General features: G+C 39.9%; 1 protein-coding gene across 1 annotated transcript in view; it reads right to left on the bottom strand.

Moving 5' to 3' along the window:
* LOC115416416 (arfaptin-1-like) overlaps nt 1–16,843 on the bottom strand; it is a 45,528-nt gene that overhangs the window by 28,222 nt on the left and 463 nt on the right. The window lies entirely within an intron of this gene.

Here is a 16,843-nt window from a genome sequence, read left to right as displayed (position 1 = left end):
AGTACTTATATTTTCAGGAAAATGTATTTTGAAATGAGAAAAAAATGTCAAAAATTTTTTAGTTTTATGAGTGTGAGTGTTTGGAAAGTGACTATTTTCTGCCATCATTCAGGGTTCATTTTAGAAACTGTCAGCTCACATGTGTTCACAGCTCTTCTTTGTGTCTGTGTTCAGATTAAATCAGTGTCAGTGAATCCAAAGGAACTTTGTGTTGGTAAATGACAGCTGTTCAAATGGACAGGATTTCAGTTCTGTTCAACATGTTGATGCTCATATGAACTATGTTTTCAGCTCCAAAATGAACCATTTCAGCACAATTAATGCTATATTTTCATGTCACAAATGGACAAGTTCTATTTGAACTGAACTGAGCTGAAAAACAAATCTTCTCTTCTTTTGGATTCCCCAGTTTTTCTTCCCAGATTCTCTCCTCCATATCACATGTTTTATTTGTACAGGTTCAGTCTGGAGTATGGTGCTGATCCATCCTGCTTCTGTTCCACCAATACATACATGAAGAATGGCACACAGCACTGTTTACATCAACACTTTTACAATAAGAAGCATTTTTAGACACAAAGAACAATTCTAGATTGTTCTTTCCTCTTTAGTCTGATGCTAAACTATCCAATAAATAATAGTGCTCCTAGTTTTTGCACAGGGATCATTAGTGTAAACGCTGACATGGCTGCAGAGCATCAGTATGATGGGATCCACAACAACCATGTCACATCCGTCCACTGACACATTTAGTGTTTTTGTGTCAGCTGGGATTGTTTTAGATCCACAATAGCAACATTTATGAAGAAGAGCACAATTAGCAATAGGAAGTCTAGAAGTTTATTCCTAATAAAGTACTGGGACTGACCAGAGCATCATGGGTAATGTCACGTCCGTCCACCAGCAAAAGTTTTCACATCCACGTGCTATTCCAAATCCAATATTTATGAAAATAGAGCTTCCACTGTCAGAGAATATCAGTAGTCTGTGCACAAATGGATTAGCATTATTTACACACACTTCTAGGACTTTAGGACAACTGTTCTGGACACAAATGGACACTCATTTGACCCCCGAAGGACATTTTAGCCGAAATGCAATTCCTTAAAGCGTCAATGAATATAATCCAATGTTCTAGATAATTGTGAAATGAGTCCTTTTGAACTTGACGCTTTACTTTATGCCAGTATTTTTATACTTGTACTTAAGGATATGACTGTCAGACTGTTACTTGGGACAGATTAGTTTTACTGTGTTATGTTACTGAAGTTAAAGCTCATTATTTTTGCACTCAAAAATGACTAAAACTCAAAGACCTCATACAACTACAAACACCCACAATTATATTCAAAGCCAAAAATAATGTAGTAGCAGGAAATGTTCAGAAATTATTCACTAAAAGGGAAGGAAGCTGTCATTTAATGGGTAGATTGAATTTCCACATTCTGAGGGTGTGCACGACTAGAAGAAGCAGTTTGAGTCTGTCTGAGTGTGGGGTCAAATTATGGAGGAGCGTTAACTCATATGTTCACTGGTGTTCACCAATAGATTTATTTCTTTTACTTATTTATCATTTATTTCTATTTTGCCAGGGAGATAAAGGTATATGCCTGTTATGAACCCTTTCATGCACAGTGGTCAGTCCAGTGGTCAGTCCAGTGGTCAGTTGTTCTCCAGCTGTTCTCTTGTATATTCATAGTTTGGCTGTTTCAGTTCCATATCAGCCAACACAGTGGACACTAATGCACCATCCCATAATAATCCACATACATTCAGTCCATTAGTGTAAGTGTACTGTTCTACATAAACCTGACCTGCACTGACAGGACTGAGTGGAAATCAGTTACTAATGGTAATTAGACTGTAATTAACAGGGTTTTTTTTAACTTTTTTTTTGTGCATATCTGAGTAATAACTCCAGACCCAGGAAAGGAAAAGTTTGGGCTTTTTTACATTCAATAATTGTCTTGATTGGAAACAGCATGATGCAACAGTTTTTTCAGATAGATTTTTTTTAATTATGGAATGCCCTTTGCAGTGAACAGCATTTTTTTTTTTTTTTTTTTTAATAAAGCTGTCAAACTCTTGTTTCCTACAGAGGACACAAATGCATCACTGGGTCTCAGGAGGACATAATATGTTCAAACGTCAGAACAGATGAACAGCATTAAAAACATGTATTCCATGGTTTTCACACAGTCTGTCAGTAAATGCATGGTGTCCAGCTGAATGGACACTTTTGGAACCCCATGAAAAAAAGGTTCATAAAAAAAAAAAAATTCAATCCCACTGCTTTTGTTCATGCCTAAAGAGGAATAAAAATCTGGATGAAGGTTCTCATAATTCATGCAGGAAAGGGTTAATACTCTCTGCAGAAGGGGCGGGGCTAAATACTTCCTTTTCTAACATGTAAATGAAATGACTGGGCTGTTTATCTGTCCCACATGGTCTTTATTGTTGATTTCTGGTTGTTTGCATGTTTCTAGTTCTGTTGGACTTGTTCACATATGTTATATTTCAGTGCATGTTTGGAATAAAAATCACTACATCCAATCAAACTGAAGGTCTGGAAAAAACAGCTGATGTTTACTCAGTTTAACACAAAGAACCAAATATGATCAAAACTGGAACGGCTTCAACGTAAATATGTCCTCTGTTTTCTCTGATGTTTGATACGATGCTGCACTAGCATACGAACGAACCTAAGCATTCAAATGTAAAGGACTGAACTAACCCAGGGATTCAAATGTAAAGGACTGAACTAACCCAGAGATTCAAATGTAAAGGACTGAACTAACCCAGGGATTCAGATCTAAAGGACTGAACTAACCCAGGGATTCAAATGTAAAGGACTGAACTAACCCAGAGATTCAAATGTAAAGGACTGAACTAACCCAGGGATTCAAATGTAAAGGACTGAACTAACCCAGAGATTCAAATGTAAAGGACTGAACTAACCCAGGGATTCAAATGTAAAGGACTGAACTAACCCAGAGATTCAAATGTAAAGGACTGAACTAACCCAGAGATTCAAATGTAAAGGACTGAACTAACCCAGGGATTCAGATCTAAAGGACTGAACTAACCCAGGGATTCAAATGTAAAGGACTGAACTAACCCAGGGATTCAAATGTAAAGGACTGAACTAACCCAGAGATTCAAATGTAAAGGACTGAACTAACCCAGAGATTCAAATGTAAAGGACTGAACTAACCCAGGGATTCAAATGTAAAGGACTGAACTAACCCAGAGATTCAGATCTAAAGGACTGAACTAACCCAGGGATTCAAATGTAAAGGACTGAACTAACCCAGAGATTCAAATGTAAAGGACTGAACTAACCCAGAGATTCAGATCTAAAGGACTGAACTAACCCAGGGATTCAAATGTAAAGGACGGAACTAACCCAGAGATTCAAATGTAAAGGACTGAACTAACCCAGAGATTCAAATGTAAAGGACTGAACTAACCCAGGGATTCAAATGTAAAGGACTGAACTAACCCAGGGATTCAAATGTAAAGGACTGAACTAACCCAGAGATTCAAATGTAAAGGACTGAACTAACCCAGGGATTCAGATCTAAAGGACTGAACTAACCCAGGGATTCAAATGTAAAGGACGGAACTAACCCAGAGATTCAAATGTAAAGGACTGAACTAACCCAGGGATTCAAATGTAAAGGACTGAACTAACCCAGAGATTCAAATGTAAAGGACTGAACTAACCCAGAGATTCAAATGTAAAGGACTGAACTAACCCAGGGATTCAAATGTAAAGGACTGAACTAACCCAAGGATTCAAATGTAAAGGACTGAACTAACCCAGGGATTCAAATGTAAAGGACTGAACTAACCCAGGGATTCAAATGTAAAGGACTGAACTAACCCAAGGATTCAAATGTAAAGGACTGAACTAACCCAGGGATTCAAATGTAAAGGACGGAACTAACCCAGGGATTCAAATGTAAAGGACTGAACTAACCCAGAGATTCAAATGTAAAGGACTGAACTAACCCAGGGATTCAAATGTAAAGGACTGAACTAACCCAGAGATTCAAATGTAAAGGACTGAACTAACCCAGAGATTCAAATGTAAAGGACTGAACTAACCCAGGGATTCAAATGTAAAGGACTGAACTAACCCAAGGATTCAAATGTAAAGGACTGAACTAACCCAGGGATTCAAATGTAAAGGACTGAACTAACCCAGGGATTCAAATGTAAAGGACTGAACTAACCCAAGGATTCAAATGTAAAGGACTGAACTAACCCAGGGATTCAAATGTAAAGGACGGAACTAACCCAGAGATTCAAATGTAAGGACTGAACTAACCCAGGGATTCAAATGTAAAGGACTGAACTAACCCAAGGATTCAATGTAAAGGACTGAACTAACCCAGGGATTCAAATGTAAAGGACTGAACTAACCCAGGGATTCAAATGTAAAGGACGGAACTAACCCAGGGATTCAAATCTAAAGGACTGAACTAACCCAGGGATTCAAATGTAAAGGACGGAACTAACCCAGGGATTCAAATGTAAAGGACTGAACTAACCCAGGGATTCAAATGTAAAGGACTGAACTAACCCAGGGATTCAGATCTAAAGGACTGAACTAACCCAGGGATTCAAATGTAAAGGACTGAACTAACCCAGAGATTCAAATGTAAAGGACTGAACTAACCCAGAGATTCAAATGTAAAGGACTGAACTAACCCAGGGATTCAGATCTAAAGGACTGAACTAACCCAGGGATTCAAATGTAAAGGACGGAACTAACCCAGAGATTCAAATGTAAAGGACTGAACTAACCCAGGGATTCAAATGTAAAGGACGGAACTAACCCAGAGATTCAAATGTAAAGGACTGAACTAACCCAGGGATTCAAATGTAAAGGACTGAACTAACCCAAGGATTCAAATGTAAAGGACTGAACTAACCCAGGGATTCAAATGTAAAGGACTGAACTAACCCAGGGATTCAAATGTAAAGGACTGAACTAACCCAAGGATTCAAATGTAAAGGACTGAACTAACCCAGGGATTCAAATGTAAAGGACGGAACTAACCCAGAGATTCAAATGTAAAGGACTGAACTAACCCAGGGATTCAAATGTAAAGGACTGAACTAACCCAAGGATTCAAATGTAAAGGACTGAACTAACCCAGGGATTCAAATGTAAAGGACTGAACTAACCCAGAGATTCAAATCTAAAGGACTGAACTAACCCAGGGATTCAAATGTAAAGGACGGAACTAACCCAGGGATTCAAATGTAAAGGACTGAACTAACCCAGAGATTCAAATGTAAAGGACTGAACTAACCCAGGGATTCAGATCTAAAGGACTGAACTAACCCAGGGATTCAAATGTAAAGGACGGAACTAACCCAGAGATTCAAATGTAAAGGACTGAACTAACCCAGGGATTCAAATGTAAAGGACGGAACTAACCCAGAGATTCAAATGTAAAGGACTGAACTAACCCAGGGATTCAAATGTAAAGGACTGAACTAACCCAAGGATTCAAATGTAAAGGACTGAACTAACCCAGGGATTCAAATGTAAAGGACTGAACTAACCCAGAGATTCAAATGTAAAGGACTGAACTAACCCAGGATTCAAATGTAAAGGACTGAACTAACCCAGGGATTCAAATGTAAAGGACTGAACTAACCCAGAGATTCAAATGTAAAGGACTGAACTAACCCAGGGATTCAAATGTAAAGGACTGAACTAACCCAAGGATTCAAATGTAAAGGACTGAACTAACCCAGGGATTCAAATGTAAAGGACGGAACTAACCCAGGGATTCAAATCTAAAGGACTGAACTAACCCAGGGATTCAAATGTAAAGGACTGAACTAACCCAGGGATTCAAATGTAAAGGACTGAACTAACCACAGGATTCAAATGTAAAGGACTGAACTAACCCAGGGATTCAAATGTAAAGGACTGAACTAACCCAGGGATTCAAATGTAAAGGACTGAACTAACCCAGGGATTCAAATGTAAAGGACTGAACTAACCCAGGGATTCAAATGTAAAGGACTGAACTAACCCAGGGATTCAAATGTAAAGGACTGAACTAACCCAGGGATTCAAATGTAAAGGACTGAACTAACCCAGGGATTCAAATGTAAAGAACTGAACTAACCCAGGGATTCAGATCTAAAGGACTGAACTAACCCATGGATTCAAATGTAAAGAACTGAACTAACCCAGAGATTCAAATGTAAAGGACTGAACTAACCCAAGGATTCAAATGTAAAGGACTGAACTAACCCAGAGATTCAAATGTAAAGGACTGAACTAACCCAGGGATTCAAATGTAAAGGACTGAACTAACCCAGGGATTCAGATCTAAAGGACTGAACTAACCCAGGGATTCAGATCTAAAGGACTGAACTAACCCAGAGATTCAAATGTAAAGGACTGAACTAACCCAGAGATTCAAATGTAAAGGACTGAACTAACCCAGGGATTCAAATGTAAAGGACTGAACTAACCCAGGGATTCAGATCTAAAGGACTGAACTAACCCAGGGATTCAAATGTAAAGGACTGAACTAACCCAGAGATTCAAATGTAAAGGACTGAACTAACCCAGGGATTCAGATCTAAAGGACTGAACTAACCCAGGGATTCAGATCTAAAGGACTGAACTAACCCAGAGATTCAAATGTAAAGGACTGAACTAACCCAGAGATTCAAATGTAAAGGACTGAACTAACCCAGGGATTCAAATGTAAAGGACTGAACTAACCCAGGGATTCAGATCTAAAGGACTGAACTAACCCAGGGATTCAAATGTAAAGGACTGAACTAACCCAGAGATTCAAATGTAAAGGACTGAACTAACCCAGAGATTCAAATGTAACGGACTGAACTAACCCAGGGATTCAAATGTAAAGGACTGAACTAACCCAGGGATTCAGATGTAAAGGACTGAACTAACCCAGGGATTCAAATGTAAAGGACTGAACTAACCCAGGGATTCAAATGTAAAGGACTGAATTAACCCAGGGATTCAAATGTAAAGGACTGAACTAACCCAGGGATTCAAATGTAAAGGACTGAACTAACCCAGGGATTCAAATGTAAAGGACTGAACTAACCCAGGGATTCAAATGTAAAGGACTGAACTAACCCAGGGATTCAAATGTAAAGGACTGAACTAACCCAGAGATTCAAATGTAAAGGACTGAACTAACCCAGGGATTCAAATGTAAAGGACTGAACTAACCCAGGGATTCAAATGTAAAGGACTGAACTAACCCAGGGATTCAAATGTAAAGGACTGAACTAACCCAGAGATTCAAATGTAAAGGACTGAACTAACCCAGGGATTCAAATGTAAAGGACTGAACTAACCCAGGGATTCAAATGTAAAGGACTGAACTAACCCAGGGATTCAAATGTAAAGGACTGAACTAACCCAGAGATTCAAATGTAAAGGACTGAACTAACCCAGAGATTCAAATGTAAAGGACTGAACTAACCCAGAGATTCAAATGTAAAGGACTGAACTAACCCAGGGATTCAGATCTAAAGGACTGAACTAACCCAGGGATTCAAATGTAAAGGACTGAACTAACCCAGGGATTCAAATGTAAAGGACTGAACTAACCCAGGGATTCAAATGTAAAGGACTGAACTAACCCAGGGATTCAGATCTAAAGGACTGAACTAACCCAGAGATTCAAATGTAAAGGACTGAACTAACCCAGAGATTCAAATGTAAAGGACTGAACTAACCCAGAGATTCAAATGTAAAGGACTGAACTAACCCAGGGATTCAAATGTAAAGGACTGAACTAACCCAGAGATTCAAATGTAAAGGACTGAACTAACCCAGGGATTCAAATGTAAAGAACTGAACTAACCCAGAGATTCAGATGTAAAGGACTGAGCTAACCCAGAGATTCAAATGTAAAGGACTGAACTAACCCAGGGATTCAAATGTAAAGGACTGAACTAACCCAGGGATTCAAATGTAAAGGACTGAACTAACCCAGAGATTCAAATGTAAAGGACTGAACTAACCCAGGGATTCAAATGTAAAGGACTGAACTAACCCAGGGATTCAAATGTAAAGGACTGAACTAACCCAGGGATTCAAATGTAAAGGACTGAACTAACCCAGAGATTCAAATGTAAAGGACTGAACTAACCCGAGGGATTCAAATGTAAAGGACTGAACTAACCCAGAGATTCAAATGTAAAGGACTGAACTAACCCAGGGATTCAAATGTAAAGGACTGAACTAACCCAGGGATTCAAATGTAAAGGACTGAACTAACCCAGGGATTCAAATGTAAAGGACTGAACTAACCCAGGGATTCAAATGTAAAGGACTGAACTAACCCAGAGATTCAAATGTAAAGGACTGAACTAACCCAGAGATTCAAATGTAAAGGACTGAACTAACCCAGGGATTCAAATGTAAAGGACTGAACTAACCCAGGGATTCAAATGTAAAGGACTGAACTAACCCAGAGATTCAAATGTAAAGGACTGAACTAACCCAGGGATTCAAATGTAAAGGACTGAACTAACCCAGGGATTCAAATGTAAAGGACTGAACTAACCCAGGGATTCAAATGTAAAGGACTGAACTAACCCAGGGATTCAAATGTAAAGGACTGAACTAACCCAGGGATTCAGATGCTAAAGGACTGAACTAACCCATGGATTCAAATGTAAAGGACTGAACTAACCCAGGGATTCAGATCTAAAGGACTGAACTAACCCAGGGATTCAGATCTAAAGGACTGAACTAACCCAGGGATTCAAATGTAAAGGACTGAACTAACCCAGGGATTCAAATGTAAAGGACTGAACTAACCCAGGGATTCAAATGTAAAGGACTGAACTAACCCAGGGATTCAAATGTAAAGGACTGAACTAACCCAGGGATTCAAATGTAAAGGACTGAACTAACCCAGAGATTCAAATGTAAAGGACTGAACTAACCCAGGGATTCAAATGTAAAGGACTGAACTAACCCAGGGATTCAAATGTAAAGGACTGAACTAACCCAGAGATTCAAATGTAAATGACTGAACTAACCCAGGGATTCAAATGTAAAGGACTGAACTAACCCAGAGATTCAAATGTAAAGGACTGAACTAACCCAGGGATTCAGATGTAAAGGACTGAACTAACCCAGGGATTCAAATGTAAAGGACTGAACTAACCCAGAGATTCAAATGTAAAGGACTGAACTAACCCAGGGATTCAAATGTAAAGGACTGAACTAACCCAGAGATTCAAATGTAAAGGACTGAACTAACCCAGGGATTCAGATCTAAAGGACTGAACTAACCCAGGGATTCAAATGTAAAGGACTGAACTAACCCAGAGATTCAAATGTAAAGGACTGAACTAACCCAGAGATTCAAATGTAAAGGACTGAACTAACCCAGGGATTCAAATGTAAAGGACTGAACTAACCCAGGGATTCAGATGTAAAGGACTGAACTAACCCAGGGATTCAAATGTAAAGGACTGAACTAACCCAGGGATTCAAATGTAAAGGACTGAATTAACCCAGGGATTCAAATGTAAAGGACTGAACTAACCCAGGGATTCAAATGTAAAGGACTGAACTAACCCAGGGATTCAAATGTAAAGGACTGAACTAACCCAGGGATTCAAATGTAAAGGACTGAACTAACCCAGGGATTCAAATGTAAAGGACTGAACTAACCCAGAGATTCAAATGTAAAGGACTGAACTAACCCAGGGATTCAAATGTAAAGGACTGAACTAACCCAGGGATTCAAATGTAAAGGACTGAACTAACCCAGGGATTCAAATGTAAAGGACTGAACTAACCCAGAGATTCAAATGTAAAGGACTGAACTAACCCAGGGATTCAAATGTAAAGGACTGAACTAACCCAGGGATTCAAATGTAAAGGACTGAACTAACCCAGGGATTCAATGTAAAGGACTGAACTAACCCAGGGATTCAAATGTAAAGGACTGAACTAACCCAGAGATTCAAATGTAAAGGACTGAACTAACCCAGAGATTCAAATGTAAAGGACTGAACTAACCCAGGGATTCAGATCTAAAGGACTGAACTAACCCAGGGATTCAAATGTAAAGGACTGAACTAACCCAGGGATTCAAATGTAAAGGACTGAACTAACCCAGGGATTCAAATGTAAAGGACTGAACTAACCCAGGGATTCAGATCTAAAGGACTGAACTAACCCAGAGATTCAAATGTAAAGGACTGAACTAACCCAGAGATTCAAATGTAAAGGACGGAACTAACCCAGAGATTCAAATGTAAAGGACTGAACTAACCCAGGGATTCAAATGTAAAGGACTGAACTAACCCAGAGATTCAAATGTAAAGGACTGAACTAACCCAGGGATTCAAATGTAAAGAACTGAACTAACCCAGAGATTCAGATGTAAAGGACTGAGCTAACCCAGAGATTCAAATGTAAAGGACTGAACTAACCCAGGGATTCAAATGTAAAGGACTGAACTAACCCAGGGATTCAAATGTAAAGGACTGAACTAACCCAGAGATTCAAATGTAAAGGACTGAACTAACCCAGGGATTCAAATGTAAAGGACTGAACTAACCCAGGGATTCAAATGTAAAGGACTGAACTAACCCAGGGATTCAAATGTAAAGGACTGAACTAACCCAGAGATTCAAATGTAAAGGACTGAACTAACCCAAGGATTCAAATGTAAAGGACTGAACTAACCCAGAGATTCAAATGTAAAGGACTGAACTAACCCAGGGATTCAAATGTAAAGGACTGAACTAACCCAGGGATTCAAATGTAAAGGACTGAACTAACCCAGGGATTCAAATGTAAAGGACTGAACTAACCCAGGGATTCAAATGTAAAGGACTGAACTAACCCAGGGATTCAAATGTAAAGGACTGAACTAACCCAGAGATTCAAATGTAAAGGACTGAACTAACCCAGAGATTCAAATGTAAAGGACTGAACTAACCCAGGGATTCAAGATCTAAAGGACTGAACTAACCCAGGGATTCAAATGTAAAGGACTGAACTAACCCAGGGATTCAAATGTAAAGGACTGAACTAACCCAGGGATTCAAATGTAAAGGACTGAACTAACCCAGAGATTCAAATGTAAAGGACTGAACTAACCCAGAGATTCAAATGTAAAGGACTGAACTAACCCAGGGATTCAAATGTAAAGGACTGAACTAACCCAGGATTCAGATGTAAAGGACTGAACTAACCCAGAGATTCAAATGTAAAGGACTGAACTAACCCAGAGATTCAAATGTAAAGGACTGAACTAACCCAGGGATTCAAATGTAAAGGACTGAACTAACCCAGGGATTCAAATGTAAAGGACTGAACTAACCCAGAGATTCAGATGTAAAGGACTGAACTAACCCAGAGATTCAAATGTAAAGGACTGAACTAACCCAGGGATTCAAATGTAAAGGACTGAACTAACCCAGGGATTCAAATGTAAAGGACTGAACTAACCCAGAGATTCAAATGTAAAGGACTGAACTAACCCAGGGATTCAAATGTAAAGGACTGAACTAACCCAGGGATTCAAATGTAAAGGACTGAACTAACCCAGGGATTCAAATGTAAAGGACTGAACTAACCCAGAGATTCAAATGTAAAGGACTGAACTAACCCAGAGATTCAAATGTAAAGGACTGAACTAACCGAGGGATTCAAATGTAAAGGACTGAACTAACCCAGAGATTCAAATGTAAAGGACTGAACTAACCCAGGGATTCAAATGTAAAGGACTGAACTAACCCAGAGATTCAAATGTAAAGGACTGAACTAACCCAGAGATTCAAATGTAAAGGACTGAACTAACCCAGGGATTCAAATGTAAAGGACTGAACTAACCCAGGGATTCAAATGTAAAGAACTGAACTAACCCAGAGATTCAGATGTAAAGGACTGAACTAACCCAGAGATTCAAATGTAAAGGACTGAACTAACCCAGGGATTCAAATGTAAAGGACTGAACTAACCCAGGGATTCAAATGTAAAGGACTGAACTAACCCAGGGATTCAAATGTAAAGAACTGAACTAACCCAGAGATTCAAATGTAAAGGACTGAACTAACCCAGGGATTCAAATGTAAAGGACTGAACTAACCCAGGGATTCAAATGTAAAGGACTGAACTAACCCAGGGATTCAAATGTAAAGGACTGAACTAACCCAGGGATTCAAATGTAAAGGACTGAACTAACCCAGGGATTCAAATGTAAAAGACTGAACTAACCCAGGGATTCAAATGTAAAGGACTGAACTAACCCAGGGATTCAAATGTAAAGGACTGAACTAACCCAGGGATTCAAATGTAAAGGACTGAACTAACCCAGGGATTCAGATCTAAAGGACTGAACTAACCCATGGATTCAAATGTAAAGGACTGAACTAACCCAGGGATTCAGATCTAAAGGACTGAACTAACCCAGGGATTCAGATCTAAAGGACTGAACTAACCCAGGGATTCAAATGTAAAGGACTGAACTAACCCAGGGATTCAAATGTAAAGGACTGAAGTAACCCAGGGATTCAAATGTAAAGGACTGAACTAACCCAGGGATTCAAATGTAAAGGACTGAACTAACCCAGGGATTCAAATGTAAAGGACTGAACTAACCCAGGGATTCAAATGTAAAGGACTGAACTAACCCAGAGATTCAAATGTAAAGGACTGAACTAACCCAGGGATTCAAATGTAAAGGACTGAACTAACCCAGGGATTCAAATGTAAAGGACTGAACTAACCCAGAGATTCAAATGTAAAGGATTGAACTAACCCAGAGATTCAAATGTAAAGGACTGAACTAACCCAGAGATTCAAATGTAAAGGACTGAACTAACCCAGAGATTCAAATGTAAAGGACTGAACTAACCCAGGGATTCAAATGTAAAGGACTGAACTAACCCAGAGATTCAAATGTAAAGGACTGAACTAACCCAGGGATTCAAATGTAAAGGACTGAACTAACCCAGAGATTCAAATGTAAAGGACTGAACTAACCCAGGGATTCAAATGTAAAGAACTGAACTAACCCAGAGATTCAGATCTAAAGGAGTCCAGGGTCAGGGTTAGCAGATCCAGCTGTGCAGTGAAGCCCTCCTGTCCAAACACTGTCAAACTTTCCATTTTAAACGTATGATTATGTTCATTCTGTTGTCTTCCTTGGTCTTTTTATTTCACTGTTTTAATTGTACAGCTGTTTGTATGTCTTCTTCATCTACGCTTGTATTTTTAGTGTAGAATTTTGCTTTTTAATCTTCTGTATGACACTGTTTTTCATTTTACAGCTGATTTATGTCTTTAACCTATTATTCTATTTTATTTTATTTGGCTTTATATTTATTTATTTATTTATTTATTTATTTATTTATTTATTTAGGTTTTTCCTCTGTAAGTGGCTTTGGAAAAAAGCATCTGCCAAATGCATAAATGTCAAATGGGCTCCAGACAAACGAACTGTGACAGTGAAATGATATTTATTCATAAATGAAACAAATAGGGAACTAGAATACTCCACACTGATGAAAAACCCAGTGAAAGGAGCCATTCTTCAACAGAACTACTCAGTACATATTTTGGTAATACTAGAGTAATCTAGGAGTATTTTTTTGACTCCTATTTGTCCATAGTAGTTAGTATTTGTACTTTTCCTGCAGTAATGGAGTACCTGTCCCCTCAGTGTACTTTTACTGCAGTAATGGAGTACCTGTCCCCTCAGTGTACTTTTCTGCAGTAATGGAGTACCTGTCCCCTCAGTGTACTTTTCTGCAGTAATGGAGTAACTGTCCCCTCAGTGTACTTTTCCTGCAGTAATGGAGTACCTGTCCCCTCAGTGTACTTTTCTGCAGTAATGGAGTACCTGTCCCCTCAGTGTACTTTCACTGCAGTAATGGAGTACCTGTCCCCTCAGTGTACTTTTCTGCAGTAATGGAGTACCTGTCCCCTCAGTATACTTTTACTGCAGTAATGGAGTAACTGTCCCCTCAGTGTACTTTTCTGCAGTAATGGAGTACCTGTCCCCTCAGTGTACTTTTCTGCAGTAATGGAGTAACTGTCCCTTCAGTGTACTTTTACTGCAGTAATGGAGTACCTGTCCCCTCAGTGTACTTTTCTGCAGTAATGGAGTACCTGTCCCCTCAGTATACTTTTACTGCAGTAATGGAGTAACTGTCCCCTCAGTGTACTTTTCTGCAGTAATGGAGTACCTGTCCCCTCAGTGTACTTTTCTGCAGTAATGGAGTACCTGTCCCCTCAGTGTACTTTTACTGCAGTAATGGAGTACCTGTCCCCTCAGTGTACTTTTCTGCAGTAATGGAGTACCTGTCCCCTCAGTGTACTTTTCTGCAGTAATGGAGTAACTGTCCCCTCAGTGTACTTTTCCTGCAGTAATGGAGTACCTGTCCCCTCAGTGTACTTTTCTGCAGTAATGGAGTAACTGTCCCCTCAGTGTACTTTTACTGCAGTAATGGAGTACCTGTCCCCTCAGTGTACTTTTCTGCAGTAATGGAGTACCTGTCCCCTCAGTATACTTTTACTGCAGTAATGGAGTAACTGTCCCCTCAGTGTACTTTTACTGCAGTAATGGAGTAACTGTCCCCTCAGTGTACTTTTCTGCAGTAATGGAGTACCTGTCCCCTCAGTATACTTTTACTGCAGTAATGGAGTAACTGTCCCCTCAGTGTACTTTCTGCAGTAATGGAGTACCTGTCCCCTCAGTATACTTTTCCTGCAGTAATGGAGTACCTGTCCCCTCAGTGTACTTTTACTGCAGTAATGGAGTACCTGTCCCCTCAGTGTACTTTTCTGCAGTAATGGAGTAACTGTCCCCTCAGTGTACTTTTCCTGCAGTAATGGAGTACCTGTCCCCTCAGTGTACTTTTCTGCAGTAATGGAGTAACTGTCCCCTCAGTGTACTTTTCTGCAGTAATGGAGTACCTGTCCCCTCAGTATACTTTTACTGCAGTAATGGAGTAACTGTCCCCTCAGTATACTTTTACTGCAGTAATGGAGTAACTGTCCCCTCAGTGTACTTTTCTGCAGTAATGGAGTACCTGTCCCCTCAGTATACTTTTCCTGCAGTAATGGAGTACCTGTCCCCTCAGTATACTTTTCCTGCAGTAATGGAGTACCTGTCCCCTCAGTGTACTTTTCCTGCAGTAATGGAGTACCTGTCCCCTCAGTATACTTTTACTGCAGTAATGGAGTAACTGTCCCCTCAGTATACTTTTACTGCAGTAATGGAGTAACTGTCCCCTCAGTGTACTTTTCTGCAGTAATGGAGTACCTGTCCCCTCAGTATACTTTTCCTGCAGTAATGGAGTACCTGTCCCCTCAGTATACTTTTCCTGCAGTAATGGAGTACCTGTCCCCTCAGTGTACTTTTCCTGCAGTAATGGAGTACTGTCCCCTCAGTATACTTTTACTGCAGTAATGGAGTAACTGTCCCCTCAGTATACTTTTACTGCAGTAATGGAGTAACTGTCCCCTCAGTGTACTTTTCTGCAGTAATGGAGTACCTGTCCCCTCAGTATACTTTTCCTGCAGTAATGGAGTACCTGTCCCCTCAGTATACTTTCCTGCAGTAATGGAGTACTGTCCCCCTCAGTGTACTTTTCCTGCAGTAATGGAGTACCTGTCCCCTCAGTATACTTTTACTGCAGTAATGGAGTAACTGTCCCCTCAGTGTACTTTTCCTGCAGTAATGGAGTACCTGTCCCCTCAGTGTACTTTTCTGCAGTAATGGAGTAACTGTCCCCTCAGTGTACTTTTCTGCAGTAATGGAGTACCTGTCCCCTCAGTATACTTTTACTGCAGTAATGGAGTAACTGTCCCCTCAGTATACTTTTACTGCAGTAATGGAGTAACTGTCCCCTCAGTGTACTTTTCTGCAGTAATGGAGTACCTGTCCCCTCAGTATACTTTTCCTGCAGTAATGGAGTACCTGTCCCCTCAGTATACTTTTCCTGCAGTAATGGAGTACCTGTCCCCTCAGTGTACTTTTCCTGCAGTAATGGAGTACCTGTCCCCTCAGTATACTTTTACTGCAGTAATGGAGTAACTGTCCCCTCAGTATACTTTTACTGCAGTAATGGAGTAACTGTCCCCTCAGTGTACTTTTCTGCAGTAATGGAGTACCTGTCCCCTCAGTATACTTTTCCTGCAGTAATGGAGTACCTGTCCCCTCAGTGTACTTTTACTGCAGTAATGGAGTAACCTGTCCCCTCAGTATACTTTTACTGCGTAATGGAGTAACTGTCCCCCTCAGGGTACTTTTCTGCAGTAATGGAGTACCTGTCCCCTCAGTATACTTTTCCTGCAGTAATGGAGTACCTGTCCCCTCAGTGTACTTTTCCTGCAGTAATGGAGTACCTGTCCCCTCAGTGTACTTTTCCTGCAGTAATGGAGTACCTGTTGTCTACTCCTCAGTGAACTTTGACCTCAGGACAGATGTGTCCACGTTTAAGCTCCTTCTAAACTCTGTTCTGTATTCCAGCTCTTCAAACACACAGTAGTATTTGTACACAGCAGTATTCATACACAGTAGTATCTGTACTCAGTAGTATTCATACACAGTAGTATCTGTACTCAGTAGTATTCATACACAGTAGTATTTGTACACAGCAGTATTCATACACAGTAGTATCTGTACTCAGTAGTATTCATACACAGTAGTATCTGTACTCAGTAGTATTCATACACAGTAGTATTTGTACTCAGTAGTATTCATACACAGTAGTATCTGTACTCAGTAGTATTCATACACAGTAGTATCTGTACTCAGTAGTATTCATACACAGTAGTATCTGT

Source organism: Sphaeramia orbicularis, unplaced genomic scaffold (assembly GCF_902148855.1).
Source record: "Sphaeramia orbicularis unplaced genomic scaffold, fSphaOr1.1, whole genome shotgun sequence".
Lineage (NCBI taxonomy): Eukaryota > Metazoa > Chordata > Actinopteri > Kurtiformes > Apogonidae > Sphaeramia > Sphaeramia orbicularis.
The sequence above is the reverse complement of the archived record's forward strand: the minus strand, read 5'-3'. Positions and strand labels throughout refer to the sequence as shown.